General features: G+C 38.2%; 1 long non-coding RNA gene across 1 annotated transcript; it reads left to right on the top strand.

The window, feature by feature from the left end:
• The first annotated feature begins 2,437 nt into the window (after positions 1–2,437).
• On the top strand, positions 2,438–4,365 carry LOC122976273. Its single transcript, XR_006400884.1, has 3 exons — positions 2,438–2,808; positions 3,818–3,856; positions 4,264–4,365. It is a non-coding gene; the product is annotated as an uncharacterized LOC122976273 (long non-coding RNA).
• The last annotated feature ends 12,704 nt before the right edge of the window (positions 4,366–17,069 follow it).

Here is a 17,069-nt window from a genome sequence, read left to right as displayed (position 1 = left end):
TATTATCATCACCGGCTTCACTCCCGCCCCTCCCTCTTGAGAATGTGAAGGTCTGTCTCCATGTGAAATGATGGGAAGCAGTGGGGCTACTGGTCTGTGGTAGAGATGTAATCTAGCCGGTGGTGGTGGGGTGTGGGGTGGGGGTGTGAAGTGCAGAGTGGGCTGTATTGTGGAGGGGGAGGGGGGAGAGGGAGGAAGATGTTGAATGAGTGTGTGAGAAGGAGAGAGAGTGTCTGACAGATGTGCGTGCCTATAATATTTATAATAATTATTATCGTCATCTCCTCCACACCTCTTAATAACAAGAATAATAATAATGGTAACAATAATAACAACAGCTACAATAGTAACAATAGTAATCAATAGTATTAATGAAAATATTACTGAGACTTTAACTTCACTGTAGTATCCATTACTTTATTTCAAATTGAATACAGTAGCAGTCAAAAGTTTAGACAGTACAGGGGCTGCAGCCCCCAGTGACCCTCTAAGAAGGATTACAGGTATATGGATGAGTTCTTGGTGATGTGTCTCTATATGTGGCTTCATTGAGTTATCTTTTCTTATTCTCTCTTAGATAAAATGGATCAAACAAAAGCCTTCTTCATTGTCAGTTTCACTGTTTCATGTTTACATGAAAGAATTTGAATGATTTTACATTTACGATGGTGTGACCATTTAGCTACAGAAAGTGCCTCTTCTTTGAAATTTTAATTTCTTCTACATTCAGAAAGTAAGAAACACTGTTGTTTCCTTGAATATAAAATGTAAAGTGCACATTATAGGCTGAATTGTAAACGTACTTCTTTTTTACCTGTTTAATTTCTTCATTTGTTCAATAAAGTGATAACAGTACAAGTGTAAAACAATATAAAACATGGTGTTGGAAGACAGGACAGAGGAGGTAACAGAGTCACAAAATAACAGATATAATCAAAACAGAACAAAAAAGAGAGAAAATTAACCAACAAACAACCAGAAAGAAAAAAAGGGCAACTTGATGGTTTCTGAGGAAGTGAAGGTTCAAATGAGAAGAGTTAATGTTCCTAAATATTTGCATATGAGTGTGTTGGTGTGTATGTCTGTGTGGTAGTGAGGAAGGTGTCTCGAGAGGGAGTTGGGTGAGGTTGAGGTTGGGGATGGGTGGGTAGGAGCTGCAGGAAGTGTTTGTGACGAAGCTCTACTGTAGATAATGAGAGGGTGTAGTGGGGGGAGTAGAGGAGGGAGGGGCTGAATTGCTTGGTCAGAGGTTTCTGGCCGGGCCTAACTGTGGCAGCCCCCAGACCCTGAGGAGGGGTCTGCCAACTGTAGGACTCAGCCTATTTAAGTGTGTGGCAGAGGGTGAGAGGACCGCCAGACCCTGAGGAGGGGTCTGCCAACTGTAGGACTCAGCCTATTTAAGTGTGTGGCAGAGGGTGAGAGGACCCCCAGACCCTGAGGAGGGGTCTGCTAATTGTAGGACTCAGCCTATATAAGTGTGTGGCAGAGGGTGAGAGGACCCCCAGACCCTGAGGAGGGGTCTGCTAACTGTAGGACTCAGCCTATATAAGTGTGTGGCAGAGGATGAGAGGACCCCCAGACCCTGAGGAGGGGTCTGCTAACTGTAGGACTCAGCCTATTTAAGTGTGTGGCAGAGGGTGAGAGGACCCCCAGACCCTGAGAAGGGAGTCCTTGGTGGAGTTCTTGGTGATGTGTCTCTATATGTGGCTTCTATGAACACATTGAGTTATCTTTTCTTATTCTCTCTTAGATAAAATGGGTCAAACAAAAGCCTTCTTCATTGTCAGTTTCACTGTTTCATGTTTGCATGAAAGAATTTGAATGATTTTACATTTCAGATAAAGGTGTGACCATTTAGCTACAGATAGTGCTTCTCAATTTCTAAGAAATATAAAGTGCACATTATAGACTTGGTTCTAAAACTATGGACTAAGGATTTTTTTTTCTGGGACAACTGCAAAAGCTGCCATCACTTGCAAGCCTGTTATTACTGTTGCTATCATATACAGCTATGCATGGACTGTCAATAGCAGCTGCTTCAGTTATGTTCAGTACTTTCACATTAATAATCAGTGTGAGCACAGACAGCAGAAACTGAAAGTCTGCTCACTGATTCTTCTGCACTGTAATAAAGCACAAACCACAAACTGTTCAGTTGAGTTTCACATCTCATAGCCAGAATAATATATTATTAATAAACAATCTCATATTAGTGTGCTGAGTCTTTTTTTTCAGTGTGTGTATTTAGTTCTTCTATTCAAACCTCCTGCTGCTAATCTTGTCTGTCTCACTACTCATTTGACCACTTTATTTACCTCTTTCTGCTCTTCCAGAAAATATCATTTTATTTATATTTAGGATGTTTTTTAAAAATCTTTTGTTACCAATGATTTGTTTGTGAAAAAACTAAAATTTTCTTGTCATCCTGCACAGAAGGTGATGTATGATCCCATGCAGTTCATTCAAAACAGCCTCTAAGGACCTCAAGCGCTGAAGATACACACGAACCTACAAAGAGAGGGGTGTTATGGGTAATCGTGCCAGTCTAACCTCCAAACTCCCTTCACTAAAAGCTTCTTATCTTCTCTTTTGTTCTCAGTTGTGAATAAATTAAAAGTGAGAATTTGAATGTTCATGTAAGGGTACAGCACCACTCTAAAGGGTTTGACCATAGTCCTCCTCTTCTCTTTAAAAGTGTCTGTTCTTTCTGTCTGTGTTCACTGCAGCAACACTTTACCTTCAAACACTGAGAAGGAAACAGAAGAAGTGGACGACTTCAGAGCATCCATCAGACATCGTTCTCCAAAGGTAAAAGACAAACGCTGCAGGATAACAGATTGGATTTTGGTTTAAAAATGACAGTGAGAGTTTGTCAAATACTGTGTGTGTATTATAGCATGAAACAGTAGCAAGCAAGGTGAAAATGTAAATGTTTGTTTTCTGGGTTTAAGAGCAGGATGTGACACAGGGCAACAACAGGTGTCTAACACACTGGTTGTTCTCTCTAATGCTGCATTTTATAGTAGAAGTTGTTTATGTTTCTGTTATTTATGTGCATCTATGTGGGTTTTAGAAGGGAAAACGTGTCTCTCAATATTATTTAATATGTGTAGGCATGTAGGTATTAATGTAGGCATGCTTCACTGCCAGTTTAACTTTCTATTCCCTTTATCCCTCTTTTTTCTTTTTTTGAATGAATGAATTTGAATTTTTAGATAAAGGACTGGTGTCACTTCGCTATTTCCTCATCCGTCATTTCATCATTGATAAAACCTCTATTTTCTCTTGTTGTTGCACTTCATTTTTAAACATATTGAAAGGACGATATTTGAATGTTCAAATAAGCACATGGTGCCTCTATAAAAATACCTTCTGACTGTGTTTACTGCATCAGCATGAGAAGAAATCAGAAGAAAAGGCTTCAAAGCCTCCATCTGACGACCTTTTTTCTTTTGTCTTTTTGTGGATTTTTTGTTTTGTAAAAAAGTGATTATATTATTTGTAATGATTTTAAAAAGGGAGTGGGGTGTTTGAGATTTAAACAGAAAAACCTTTGTTAACACACTGATGTAAGGCGTTCATATCTTGACATTTTTTCCTACTACATAGTAAACAGTAAAGAGACAAACAGGAAACAGGGGAAACAGGCGAATCTGACACATAACAATCGTCTCCGGCTGAATTCAAACCAGGATCATTGTGTATGTGCCTCAGCTGTTCACCTACCAGGGTGTCCAAAAAAGAGAAAATATTTGAACAAGTTGATGTGAATAATGATGTAATAATACTTCTTGTTATTGTGTATTTTCTGTCATAGCATTGTGGGACAAACTGACTGTGGGCGACAACAATGAAGGTAATTTATCCCTTAATCCTGCTGAAACTTGACACAAATGTAATAATTTTTTTTTGTCAATAGTGAATTTTTTTTATCTGTTGGTTCTGTAACACATCACTGTTTTCCTGTAAGTGCACTTTGTAAATGACAGGGGCAGTAGCTTATATTAACTGTCAGATATTTCACACTAATCTATATTAATCTATTCATTTTATACAATGGTTTTATGTTGGAAGATGACAGCAGGGTTACTTTTCCACAGAGCACATTAGCATGTTACACTGCAGTTTGGATGTTATCACAAACTCTATATACAACAAATGTGCAAAGTCACAAAGTCCATTTTCTTGGTTAAATTCTTCTCCCTGTTTTTATCCACTTTATCATGATGATGCACTACATCATTAACTTTAATTTCTGTACAGATGGCTGGATTGTGGTGGATGACTGTGATGCTGTTGCTCCTGTCTGCTGGAAGTTTGGCTGATATCAATATGGGCAACTTTGGACAAGGTGCAAAAGACGCATTTAAGTGAGTCAACATCCTTTTACTTTATATACAGTCAGCAGCAGTAGTTACCTAGTAGACGAGTAGACAAAGTGACATGAATGGTAAGTGTAATTTTAGGATATTTCTCTTTTATATTTCTCTGCCAGTGATGACACACAGCTGTCTGTCTATTCACCAGTGTGATCACATAGGGGCTGAAGAGTCTAACATGTCAGCTGTTCCCATTGTGGGCACATAGAGACACTCTCCTGTTTGTTTACACATAGCTTACCTGGCACGGTTGAGAAAGGCTTGAAGGTGTATTCAGAAAGCGTATTTTCCGACATTGCTACTGTAAAGTAACACCGATATAAAACAGCTTCAATATCAAATTTAATTGAAAACAAACAGTCTGTTGTCAGACAAAGTTTGTCCTGAAATCTTCAAATATATGTTACTGACCTGCCTTCCAGACTGAATAATAGTTGCATTACTGGATTGTTCTATATCTGTTTACATTACAACAGTGTTCTGTCATGTAAATGCCATATTTTATGTTTCTGTCACAGGTTGTTCTTTTACTCACATCATGCTAGTGTTCTTATAAAGTCCTACTGTGATTTTATTGCAATTTATTTTCTCTGTGAGTGCGAGAGCACTCGCTTGCTGCTGGTACAGAATGATAACAAAGCCAATAAGGCTAATAAGAACAACAACAATAATAAAAGCTGTTTGGAATAATCATCTTACATATTCCTATCCAATCTTCCGTTTAGCAAGCTTTTGATCTATTGTCACATACACTCTATCAAATCAATCAAAATGGTCATTTATTTATTGTTGTTTTAACAGAAACATGGGAAGTATTAATGTCAATAACGACAACAGCAACAACAACAACAACAACAACAACAACAACTACGACAGATACCAGCATGAATCATGACATGGACAACATTTCAAAAGGTGAAGTGTGCAAAATCACAAAACTAGTTGTAACTACAAACAACAGACACTGAATATGAGGAGTGGTGTGTTGTCACGTACTCTTACTATAACGGAAGGCACGTTGACACACAGTTCACACATCAGTTTAAAAACAATATTTCATTATTTCTGTTACTACAAGTGCTTCACAACTGGAAATGTGGCTTTTCTTCTAACCTAGTTGTATTTTCTCTTCAGGTGTACCTGGTCCAGGCTAATTACACTGTGGCTCCAGATAACAACAGACACATGAAGCATGTTTGTCCATATTTCTCTGTACTGTGATGTCTTATGTCACATTTACTGAATATTAAAAACAAAATAAAAGTTTTCGATCTCTTGACTGATGTTGGACTACGCTATTGTTGACCTCCTGGTAAGAACAAACCTTTTTAGGGCCATAACACTCAGCCACAAACCAAGTCTGAGGTAAAAATGTTCTGCAGTTGTATGAAATATGTGTCTCTTTGGCTGCTAGATGTTCCACTTTCTTCATCAGCTAGTCAATATCAATTTAATTCAACTTAATTCAATTCAAAGAGGCCTTATTGGCACAGGAAACATACGTTTACATTGCCAAAGCAAGTGTGAAGCTTACACATTTTCAGTTTTTGTTGACATTGTCAGAAAGGTGATAATTCTACTTTATGTTTATTACTGAGCTCGTAGTGGGTGGTGGTGTACTGGAGTGCATTATATTGAAAAGTGTTCCTAATATTTTGCCCCCCTCATGTATGTTAACGGACAAAATATTAGGAACATTTTTGATATAATGCACTCCAGTACACCAGCACCCACCATGGCCTCAATAATAAACATAAAGTAGAATTATCACCTTTCTGACAATGTCAACAAAAACTGAAAATGCACAAGCTTCATAAAAGTAGAATTTATGGCAGAGCCGTTGTATTGGATTGCACAGGATAAGTCCCACACACTTTTTAAAAGTATTAGTTTAGTTTTTACTCTAATTTTTAAAAAAATATCCTCAAATATGTGATCTGGGGTCAAACACTTCCTCTGGATGAAATTACAAAATGTACCCATCATTTTTGTCATGTTAGTATAACCAGATAAACGTATCTCTGTTAAATGTTTTCTGGGGGAGGAAAAGATTGTTTCACCCACATTTTGCCTCCTACATCCATCCATCTTAACTATGTACATTTTTGTTCAGGCGTCTCTATTCATCCATCCAACACACATATAAAAATGATAATCTAGCTGAAAAGATAAATAAAAGAAGAGCAAGGGCGAGCAAATGAAACTGAAACTTAACTTTATTCGGTTCTTATTTCTTTTCTGTTACTTGCACATGAAATAATACTGATAAAACTAAGAGCAACACTGAGATAGTGGGGCACATGTCTGGTTAAAAGAAACCAGAAAATATTCACTTTGAGAAGCTGGAATCAGAAGACCATTATCAAAATAGTTGGCGATTAATTTAACCCTTTCATGCATAGTGGCCAGCTATTCAAGAGCCGTTTTCTTAGATATGCATGGGTTTCGATGGTATAGTTGCACATCAGCAATGTTCAATTTTTTTTTTTCATGCCTAAAGGGGATGAAAACAGGAAAAAAATCCTGACTGAGGTTATCATAATTCATGCATGAAAGGGTTAATAGTTGGCAATTTATTGATTATTCATTGCAGCTCTAAAATGCTATTTCTGCTTCTGCTTGTATTTAAGATTTTTAAATATTTTTTCATCTTTGTTTTATTATTTCCTGTAGTTTTGTGTAACATTTATGAAGTAACATACCTGCAGACATGTACGCACACATGCACACAGATAAACATGTTCATTATGTAAATGAAGTTCAACAGTATGTTGTATGATTGATGTCCACTTTACACAGGTTATACTCTTCAACAATAGATTTTACAAAAACATTAAAACAAATGACTCATTCGGCTTGATAATACTTTCAGCCAAAAATATGACGGATGGATATTCTTTCTGGATTTATATTGGAGGCTCTAAATTGAATCTTATGTGTCAGTCACCATCACAACAAAGCAAACATGAGAACTAACATCAGTCAGAACTAACAGAGCATCACTGTGACAATAAGCCCTCTGAATGACTGCTGACAAATAGTGATCAATAGTGACACATCTGGGTATCAATTCAGACTCACATCATGAAGTTCACCTTTACACCACCAGGAGGTGCCAAAGCAATATCATTGACGACAGCATTCCCTAACCATCAGTTTACTAAGACACAGATGGTGACAAATCCCAAAGTCCAAGGTGACGTCCACAGATGTCTTGTTTTGTCCACAACCCAAATATATTCAGTTTACTGTCATAGAGAACTAAATAAAGCAGAAAATATTCACATTCAAGAAACTGGAATCAGAGATAATCAGAACATATTTAGCTCAAGTGACACAACAATCACAGACTACGTTGAAACCAGTGTCTCAACATCATATTCTTCTGTTTTAAATTTGATCAGGGTTTGTGTCAGACTTCACTCAAACAGCTCAGCTATAAAGTTCTGCTGCAGGTTACTGAAACTGTTTCTTTAGCTTCTTTGCAGTGGCTTCCAGTTTCTTTTAGAATCCACTTTAAAATCTTGTTAATTACTTACAGTAAGGCTTTACATGGCCTCACACTGGATCATTAGGTGAATGTTTAACTTTTCTACCGTCCTCAATGTCTGATGGTCTCACTGTTAAAGTCTTTTAGCAGCAGTGGGGGGATAGAAAAAGAAACAACAGGTCTTAACCATTAGGCCATCAGGATGCCCCTCTACTAAACATTTTCTGTTGTTATGTTGTTTTTTGACAGGAACCAGATAACTGGAGTGTACAGTGTGGCTGTAAGCATGCCCAAGGATGACCCATATAACCCACAGAAAGTGCCGCAACTAACACAGGACAACATAAATCAGATTAATAAAATCAGATTAATAACGATGGATTGTACAAAACTGACAGACTAGTTTTCGGCCTAAAACTTAATCATAGTCGAGCTCATGCAGAGTCGCGTCTTCTAACAAACTTAAGTCTGGTAAACGAAGAGGGTGATATGTTGGTCATCTTTGCCAGTGACTCCCCATGTAATGATCATTGTGCAAATCCAAAGAGCGATTATAATATCCTTGACAGGACTGAAGCTGTGATTAAAGGAGGGAAATGGGGGAACCATGTATTTGTGTTTGAAAAAGTATTCAAGCCCAATAAAGGAGGGAAGAACATTGCTGAAGGTAAATTAAAAGAAGCCCTCAGGAATATTGGAGATTCTATTGGGGATCTTCAGAACGTATTTCGCTGTTATTACCCAAAAGCGAACACTGGTTTTCAGTGTGTTAGCTGCTCCAGTGGTGGAGAGGTTACAAAGCAATGCGTTGATTACGATGCATAAACTTGTCCCAGCCACAGCAGGGGTTGAGGTAGAGGTGCCAGAGGGTAGAAAAGTTCTGGGGACCAAAGTGATTCAGATCAAATGGATTCGTTAGAACCTGAACACCCTCACCCTCAAGATTATCTGCACTATGCAAAGCTGCTCTTCAGCATTTTCATTACTTTCATTTTTACTGGTAAACCTGACTCAGCTTTGAGGTAATTTCCTGTAATTGGTTTGAATTATTCAGAAATTATCAGATTTTCATATTTACATTTTTCTATCCAACAATCCATCGATTTAAAAAATAAATTCAAAAACAGTTCCTAATTCTTAATTATACATTGATCTGATGGATGAAAAATAACATTTGGAAATTTTCTATTTATAGGTGTTACACAGATCACAAATGTATTTTTATAATTATAATATATTCTGTTAAATTAAAAAAAAAAAAATTAAATTAGAGATTTGGTGCTGGGTGAGTAGATGTGTTGACTCAACTCTAATTAAAAAGCCACAGACTGAAAAGAATAAATAAATGTTTGGCTGGTTTGATATGTGGTTGTTTAATCTACAGATTTGTATCTTGGTATGTTTGTCTTGAATCCTAAATTACAGTTCACCCAACCACTCACAGAGGATGTGACCTCTGACCCCAGCAGTGTTTGTACCTTCTCTTAACATTGAGAGAGTCATTGAATTGAAGCCCTCATGTCACTTTGAGCTGATAGGAAACTATCACTGAAGATTATTGATCATTTTCATGCAGTTACCAGTTTATAGTAACATTCTGTATTTACTTTAGTAAAGTGAAATAAGGAAAAAGGAGGTTTCATGTACTCATGTTATTGTACTCCATCATTCTGTGGAGCATTTCTGATTAAAGCTTGGCTCAGCATCATTCTGGTCTGTCTTTATTTATATCATACGGGAACTCCTGAACAACAGTACTGTTATCTGTTAAATAGTGTTGAATCTGTGAGCCAACAGTTCACTCTGTTTTATATTTCATTATTTAACAGCCTGCCCTTCATTAACAGCATCTGTCTGCAGTGAAATGTGACAGTGGTGCCTATTTTCACTTTACCATTTGGCATTTTAAATTTCATCTTTTCCATTTGGCATTCAACATTTGGCTTTTCAAGCTGTCTGTCAATGAGGAGGAGTGGCCCAAAGGCTGGAGGGCAGGGTTTGAAACAGCCGGGGTGCAGAAGCACTTTATGGACAGCAGGTGGAGCTGACTGCTGCAGAGCACAGTGAGAACTAGAAGAGGAATCACACTGTGCTCTAACATCCACATTGGCTGCTAGCAGTGGCAAAGCCAGAGCTAGCCTCACTGCTGAGACAGATGCTGGAAGATGAACAGACTTTACATGACTGTACAGTAACAGTAGCTACACGTTTGTTGTGCTTTATGTTATTTGCTTCTTCTTTGGCAGATCTGCTGCTGAAATTACAAAGATATGACGGCTCATTAGGCTGCTGACTTACAGCCACAGGTTTTTATTAACTGCTTCACATTAATTCAGTTATGATTATGTAGAGTTAGTCATTTGTTCTGCTGTCTTTGGAAGAATCATTTAATTCTCTGAGGCAGCAAAATTACTTGTATTTGTATTTGAATAAAAAGATGTTAAAATAGGTTTTTCCTGAATAAACGTTTGTAGCAACAGAAGTTTATCATATCAGATCTTGAAGTCTCCCACATAAGGGTCCAACATCACTAACCACCCGACCTCTTCACCACCTGACACACAGATCTGCAGCCGTTTATTCATCAGAACACAGAATATTTTCAATTTCATCTTTACCATTTAAACTTTCAGTTTGAGCATTTAAATTTGAGCTTTTGCATGTTAAATTTCTTTACGTTTTCAAATTATAATTTTACATTTTGAATTAGCTTTTTCTTCTTAAGTTTAATTATGGCCTGATTATTCCTAGTAGTGTAGTAAAATATCTTTTGATTTTTATATCTTTTAATTTTCGATTTGGTCTTTTAATTTTAATTATGACCAAAAATATCCTCCATAGCATGTTGCTTCAGGTATGAAATAAAATCCAGGACGTGCAGTTTGAGTATAAGATCTATGAACCTGAAGGCTTATCAGGGGTTTATAATACTCAGAGACAGAATTTTACAACTGTGGAAAGTTATAACAGCGGGAACAATTTTATGTTTCATGGCAACAGACGTGAGATTAATAGCAGAAATACTTATAATAAAGTAATATAATAAAGTAATCTACCAGTCAGGGTAGTTGAGAATGATTCAACTCTTTTGCTGAACGACCTTCTCACCAGAATGAATAAGCAGGCTGCGTTTTTTCATGCAGAGCTAATGTTGGTCTGAACGTGGCCTGCAGGGAGTGGACCGATGGGGATGAGGAGCTCAGAAGATTAAACAGGGTTTGGTCAGGGTTCCACTTTCTCTAAAAAGTCAACAGTTCACAGTTTTTATACATATAGCGCAGCGTTTCCCCTATCAAACAAATCTCCTAGGATTTATTTCAGCAGCAGTGATGTTGTGTGTGCACAGAGCCCACGATGCCGGGACCTGTATTTTCACACACTGGCAGTGAAATAACTTAAAATTACCTTAGAATTGTTCCAGATAGGTTTATTCATGTTCATCGAGTCATGTTCATGTTCATTTACAGAAGCTTTTGACACCTGAAGGACTCTGGAGGCCCAGATAGCTGTAGTTGTAATAAACGTCAAAGAATGAAATGCTGCAACACAGTCGGAGGGTTTGGGGGTCCTCCTCAAGAACATTTGATGTTATTGACTGAAAACTATATTATCACATCATTTTGGACCTTAAAATATTTATTAAAAAAAACAACAACACTGATTGTAGTTTTTCACAGTACAATCAGACATAAGCAAGAAGTAATCCTACAGGATTAGTTATTAGGGATGTGCAGAGATCCCAGTATTTGTATCTGTATTTGTTGAGGCAGCAAAATTATTTGTATCTGTATTTGTATTCGAATAAAAGTGGAAAGAGGCTTAAAAATCCTGTTTTTGTTTTTGAGACACTTTTAATTTTAGAAAATTAAAGTGTTACAATAAGTGTTCATGAATAAACTACCTTACAAAGGAGGTCCCCACATCAGGTCTTGAGCTGGAGTCTCAAGGCTTTACTCATCAGCTTTAAAACTTTTTTTTTTGTCAAATCAAACGTTCAATTTATTTCCAGTTGGACATTAAAATATTGTTATTATATGTATAAAAGAAGGAACAAACAAAGTAAACAAGGAAACAAAAAGGGATGAAGGGCACTAATGAAAACAATGAAGGACTATGCACTTGTAAAATTATAGGGGCACCTCTCCCATTGATGAATTAATGAATAATTAATGAATTAGGTCAGTTCTATACCTGATAGTCATGAACTCTGAATGCAGTGACCTCCATCGTCTGACGTAAAGGTATACAAATACAACGATTTGGTGATAAATCAAGATATTTATTGAACTACTAAGGAATAGGGATGAATAGGGGAAACTAAACATATGTACATATATACAACTAAAATGAATGAATCAATGGATGATGAATGTGTTAAATTAAGTTATTGCCTACGGAAAGAATGAATGGATGAATGGAGCATGGTAAATGGTTTTCCAACGGTTTCCATGAAGATGAAGTTCGCCAGATGTTAACAGCCAGATGAGAAGTGCTGCAGTCTCTGGTTCAGCACTTCTTCAGGAGAGTGAATCCAGTCTCAGACCAGCTGAGGCTGTGGAGTGGACACACACACACACAGCAGGGGTGTGTGTTCCAGTCTTGGTGTGTTTAGTGAAAGGCTGCAGGGTTTGAATACTGGACTTCTAACTAACCAAAAAAGTCCTCGGAAAAGTCTTTAAAAAGTTTAACTACACAATACAACATGAGATTACAAACATAATAGGCCTATATATTCACAGCAAACAGCGTGCGATGCGGTTTATGGATCTTTGCAGTATTTTGCTTCTTAGTTGAGTCTCTTTCTGGAGCCATAAAAAAGTACAACGGCCAAAATGCCATCCGAGAGGAACATAGAAGAAGCAGCAACGGTCAGCAAGGCAAAAAGCAGAAGAAGAGCACCAGTCGCCTGATAAAGAGTTGTAAAAGTTTTATTGTCTAGGAGGTGGACCAACCACATTGATTACTGATTAATTCCTTTGTATGGAGAGAAAAAGAAAAAATAATTCTATTCTCATAGAAGATTTGAAGAATACTGAGGACTTAGAAATTGTAATATTGATTAACCAAATAAAATACAGAATAAAATCAATAAATCTGTTATTTGTTTCAAAACAAAAAACAGATTTGGTGTCAGAATCAAATAACGAAAAACCAATTTGGTTTTTGCCGATTCGTTTTATTGTTATTCCTTTTTGGATTGAATATCCAGCAGGTCTGCGGACATTCAGCCAATTCGTTTTTGCGTTTGAAACCAAAAATGGAAGTCACATGGGTTTTTCCTTTTTTCATTTTAAACCAAAAATGAAAAACGAAATCACGTCAGTCACATCAGTTTTGAACGGTAGCGGAAGCAGCTACATTAGCCTACCCATGATCCTCAACGACCGTTGCTAGGGTGAAGACGCCAGCGACAGCCGTGCGTGTGTGAAAACCATGGTGTAAATGGGATGAAGACGGGGTTATGAAACTGTGCTTTACATTTCACATCACTCATTTAAGCTCTACACTTTCACTTTCATAATTTTCTTCATGCTGGACTTTAGATTGTGCATTTTATTCAACCTCCACTGTTACATAATGTAATTATTTATTAATTATTTATGTTTAACTTATTCTCTCATCACCTTTCCTATATTTCATACACTTTGTTTCTTTGTCCATAGCACACATTATTTTCTTTACAGTTCAATGTACAGTAAAGTACGTTGATCCCGATCGTAACCAATAATCTGCAGTACTACATAATGTTATACTGACTGTATGTTAAGGCTGTCTGCCACAACAATAGCACAGTGGTTGTGATGAAAAGTTGTGACATAAACTACTGTATGAAAGTTAAAACTTCTGCTTTCATAAAGGGACCAAATATATATTACTGGAGGTCCAGGTTTGACCCACAGGCCCCTATTTGCCTACCACTGATCTATAGTAAAATACTTAGTTTTCAGTCTGGTGAAGATAAGAAATCTAAAGCATTTGGTTTGCTTTGATGATTTGATGATTGATTTAATGACCTCCACCTCAGTGATAGGTCACACCAGAGTTAAAGCTATTTGCATGTCCTTGCAAAACAGGTGGTGGTGGAAGCTTGGTGATATAGTGACTTACTTGTGTTATGAGTTGCAAACTACAGTAGAGGGTAAATCAACACACGTAATTAAATCCAACATATTAGTACCTTCCATTCATTGCTCATGACTGACTACAAACCATTTAACAAAGCAGTTTGTTCTCCATCAGGACAGGTTTTTATAAATTGAACTGCAATTTCAGTGTGACAAGGTCAATAAGTATCTTTCTCCCTTTTGAACTCTACAGTTCTCTGTTCCCTGAAAGGTCAATACTGTCAAAATGGTTTGCAATTGATCAATGATGTGAAAACGAGTTCTGAAATTCACTAAAATGTAACTTTATATAATGTAAATTACCCTCAGTATTTACAGCTCTGTACAGTCATTACTCTATACTTCTGTAATGCATTTCCAATCTAAAATCCTGTCATTTCAATCCATTTATAGACTGTGCCAGATACCCCCTGCAGATTAATTGTAATGTTTATTAATTAATTATATTGTTGTATTGTATGTATTTTATTATGAACAGTTGTATAACACTAATAAAGATTTATTTAAAAAAAGAAAAAAAAGAAAAAAACACCAATCATACAACATTCTATTGATAATGTCACAAAGGACAGGATGTGACATCATCACTGTCAGATAAAAGGATCATAGAACATGACAGCACACAAACATTCATATGGAACATTAACTTGTTGCTTCATGTCAGCTTCTCAGAAACACATTTGTGTCAGGATCGACCACACACACACAGAATTAAACTAACCAAACGCTAAGAGGGACGAGAGATCACTACTCTGTGAGACACGTACAGCAAGTTAGAGAACCAAAGTTCAGGATAGAGATGGCAGCCGAGTGCAACATGCATGAAACAATTAGCGAGCTCTCCAAACTGCTCCAAACTGAAAAAGACTTGCGAGCCATGGAGCAGCTGAGGGCCACTGAGAGGGAGAAGGTGCTTCGTGCAGAGATGGAGAAGATGAGAGAGACAATAACCAACCAGGACACCATTAAGTACAAGGCCCTGGAGAGGGAAAGGGACATTTTGCTTACAGAGGTAGAGCACCTTAAAAGGAGAGATTCGGCCTTCATTAATATCAAGGATAAGTACAATGCTGAGAAGGCAGAAAAAGAGTCCATCAGAGAGCAAATGGATGATCTGCAAAAACAAATTGAACACCTTAAATTGCAGCTTCATGAGGAAAAGGATCTGCATGTTGAGAGGCAGCTGAGGGACTCTGAGAGGGAAAAGGCCCTCCGCAAACAAATCTGTGAACTCAAAGAGCAGATCCGCACAGAGCACAATGGGTGTGCAGATTCATTTGTGCCAAAACTCAAAGCCTTAGAGAGGGAGAACGCAGCCTTGATAAGTCAGGTAGAACATCTTAAAATGAGCTGCAAAGATATGAATTTGACTTTAAAAGATTTGTCTGAAAAGGAGAAAGTTGTTGTGACGCAGCATGAGGACGGCGCTCAGGAGCCTGATTCATTGGTAGATAAGGAAAATTATGTCTGCAGCCAGGAGGAGCTCTCTGAGGGGGACAACGTTCCCAACAAAGATACATGTGACTTGGAAGATAAGCTCCAGTCCGAGGGTTCAGAGTATGTGGGTACGCTTGAGTCAAAACTCAAGGCTTTGGAGAGTCATAACAAGGTCTTGAGCAATGAGGTAGAGCAGCATAAAATGAGTTTTGAACATATGACTGAAAAGTACATGGCAGAGAAGACTGAAAAAGAGGCCCTCCAAATTAATATTCAGGAGCTTAACATCAAGCTCCAAAGTGAAATGGATTTTTGTAAACAGCAGCAGAGAGCCTCTGAGAGGGAGAAAGTCCTCTGCCAAGAAATAGATAACCTGCGAGAGACGCTCCAAAAAGAGCGTGAGGACGACAGTGAACTCCAAGCCTGTGAGAAGGAGAGAAAGGCTTACACTCAAGAGATAGCAGACTTAAAATTATGTTACGAAGGAAAAACCTTGAGATTCGATGAAATGCTTGAGAAGTTAAAGGCAGAAAAAGACCATAAAGAGGCCATTAAGCAGCAGGATTTATGTACCCAGGAGAAGCTGAAGGCCTCTGAGAGGGAGAACGTGTTTTCCCTGAAACTGGAGGAGTTGAAGGAAAAAATTTCCTGCTATGAGAAAGCGGCTCACCCAGAGCTCACAAACACATCCAAGTTAAGGGAAGAGAACGGTGACAGCCTCCAGGGTGAAGGTTCTGGGGAGGAGAAAAAGACCAAAAAGCGCAAAGGATGGAAGAAATTTGTTTATTATGCCAAGCCGTGGCATTGGGGTAAAAAATAGAGCATAAGACTTTTCTACTTAGGGAATAATTTGACATTTTGGGACTTAGACTTATTTGCTTTCGGCCAGAAAAGTTAGATGAGCAGATTGATAACACCCTTATAATTAATGGACAACCAGCTTAACTCATTAATTTACACATATATTATTTGCTTAATCTGAACTGTATGTGCCGTGTAGTGACCACTTTGCCTATCAAAAAAAAGGGTTAGGGTTAGGGATGAGCAGAGGGAGGGATTAGGTAGGAGGATGAAGGGATGAGGGAATGAAGGGATGAGGGTAGGGATGAGCAGAGGGAGGGATGAGGGGATGAAGGGATGAGGGTAGGGATGAGCAGAGGGAGGGATTAGGTAGGAGGATGAAGGGATTAGGGGATGAAGGGATGAGGGTAGGGATGAGCAGAGGGAGGGATTAGGTAGGAGAATGAAGGGATTAGGGGATGAAGGGATGAGGGTAGGGATGAGCAGAGGGAGGGATGAGTTAGGAGGATGAAGGGATTAGGGGATGAAGGGATGAGGGTAGGGATGAGCAGAGGGAGGGATGAGGTAGGAGGATGAAGGGATTAGGGGATGAAGGGATGAGGGTAGGGATGAGCAGAGGGAGGGATTAGGTAGGAGAATGAAGGGATTAGGGGATGAAGGGATGAGGGTAGGGATGAGCAGAGGGAGGGATGAGTTAGGAGGATGAAGGGATTAGGGGATGAAGGGATGAGGGTAGGGATGAGCAGAGGGAGGGATGAGGTAGGAGGATGAAGGGATTAGGGGATGAAGGGATGAGGGTAGGGATGAGCAGAGGGAGGGATTAGGTAGGAGAATGAA

Source organism: Thunnus albacares, chromosome 3 (genome assembly GCF_914725855.1).
Source record: "Thunnus albacares chromosome 3, fThuAlb1.1, whole genome shotgun sequence".
Lineage (NCBI taxonomy): Eukaryota > Metazoa > Chordata > Actinopteri > Scombriformes > Scombridae > Thunnus > Thunnus albacares.
Note: the sequence above shows the minus strand (reverse complement) of the source record. Positions and strands in the feature narration are given on the sequence as shown.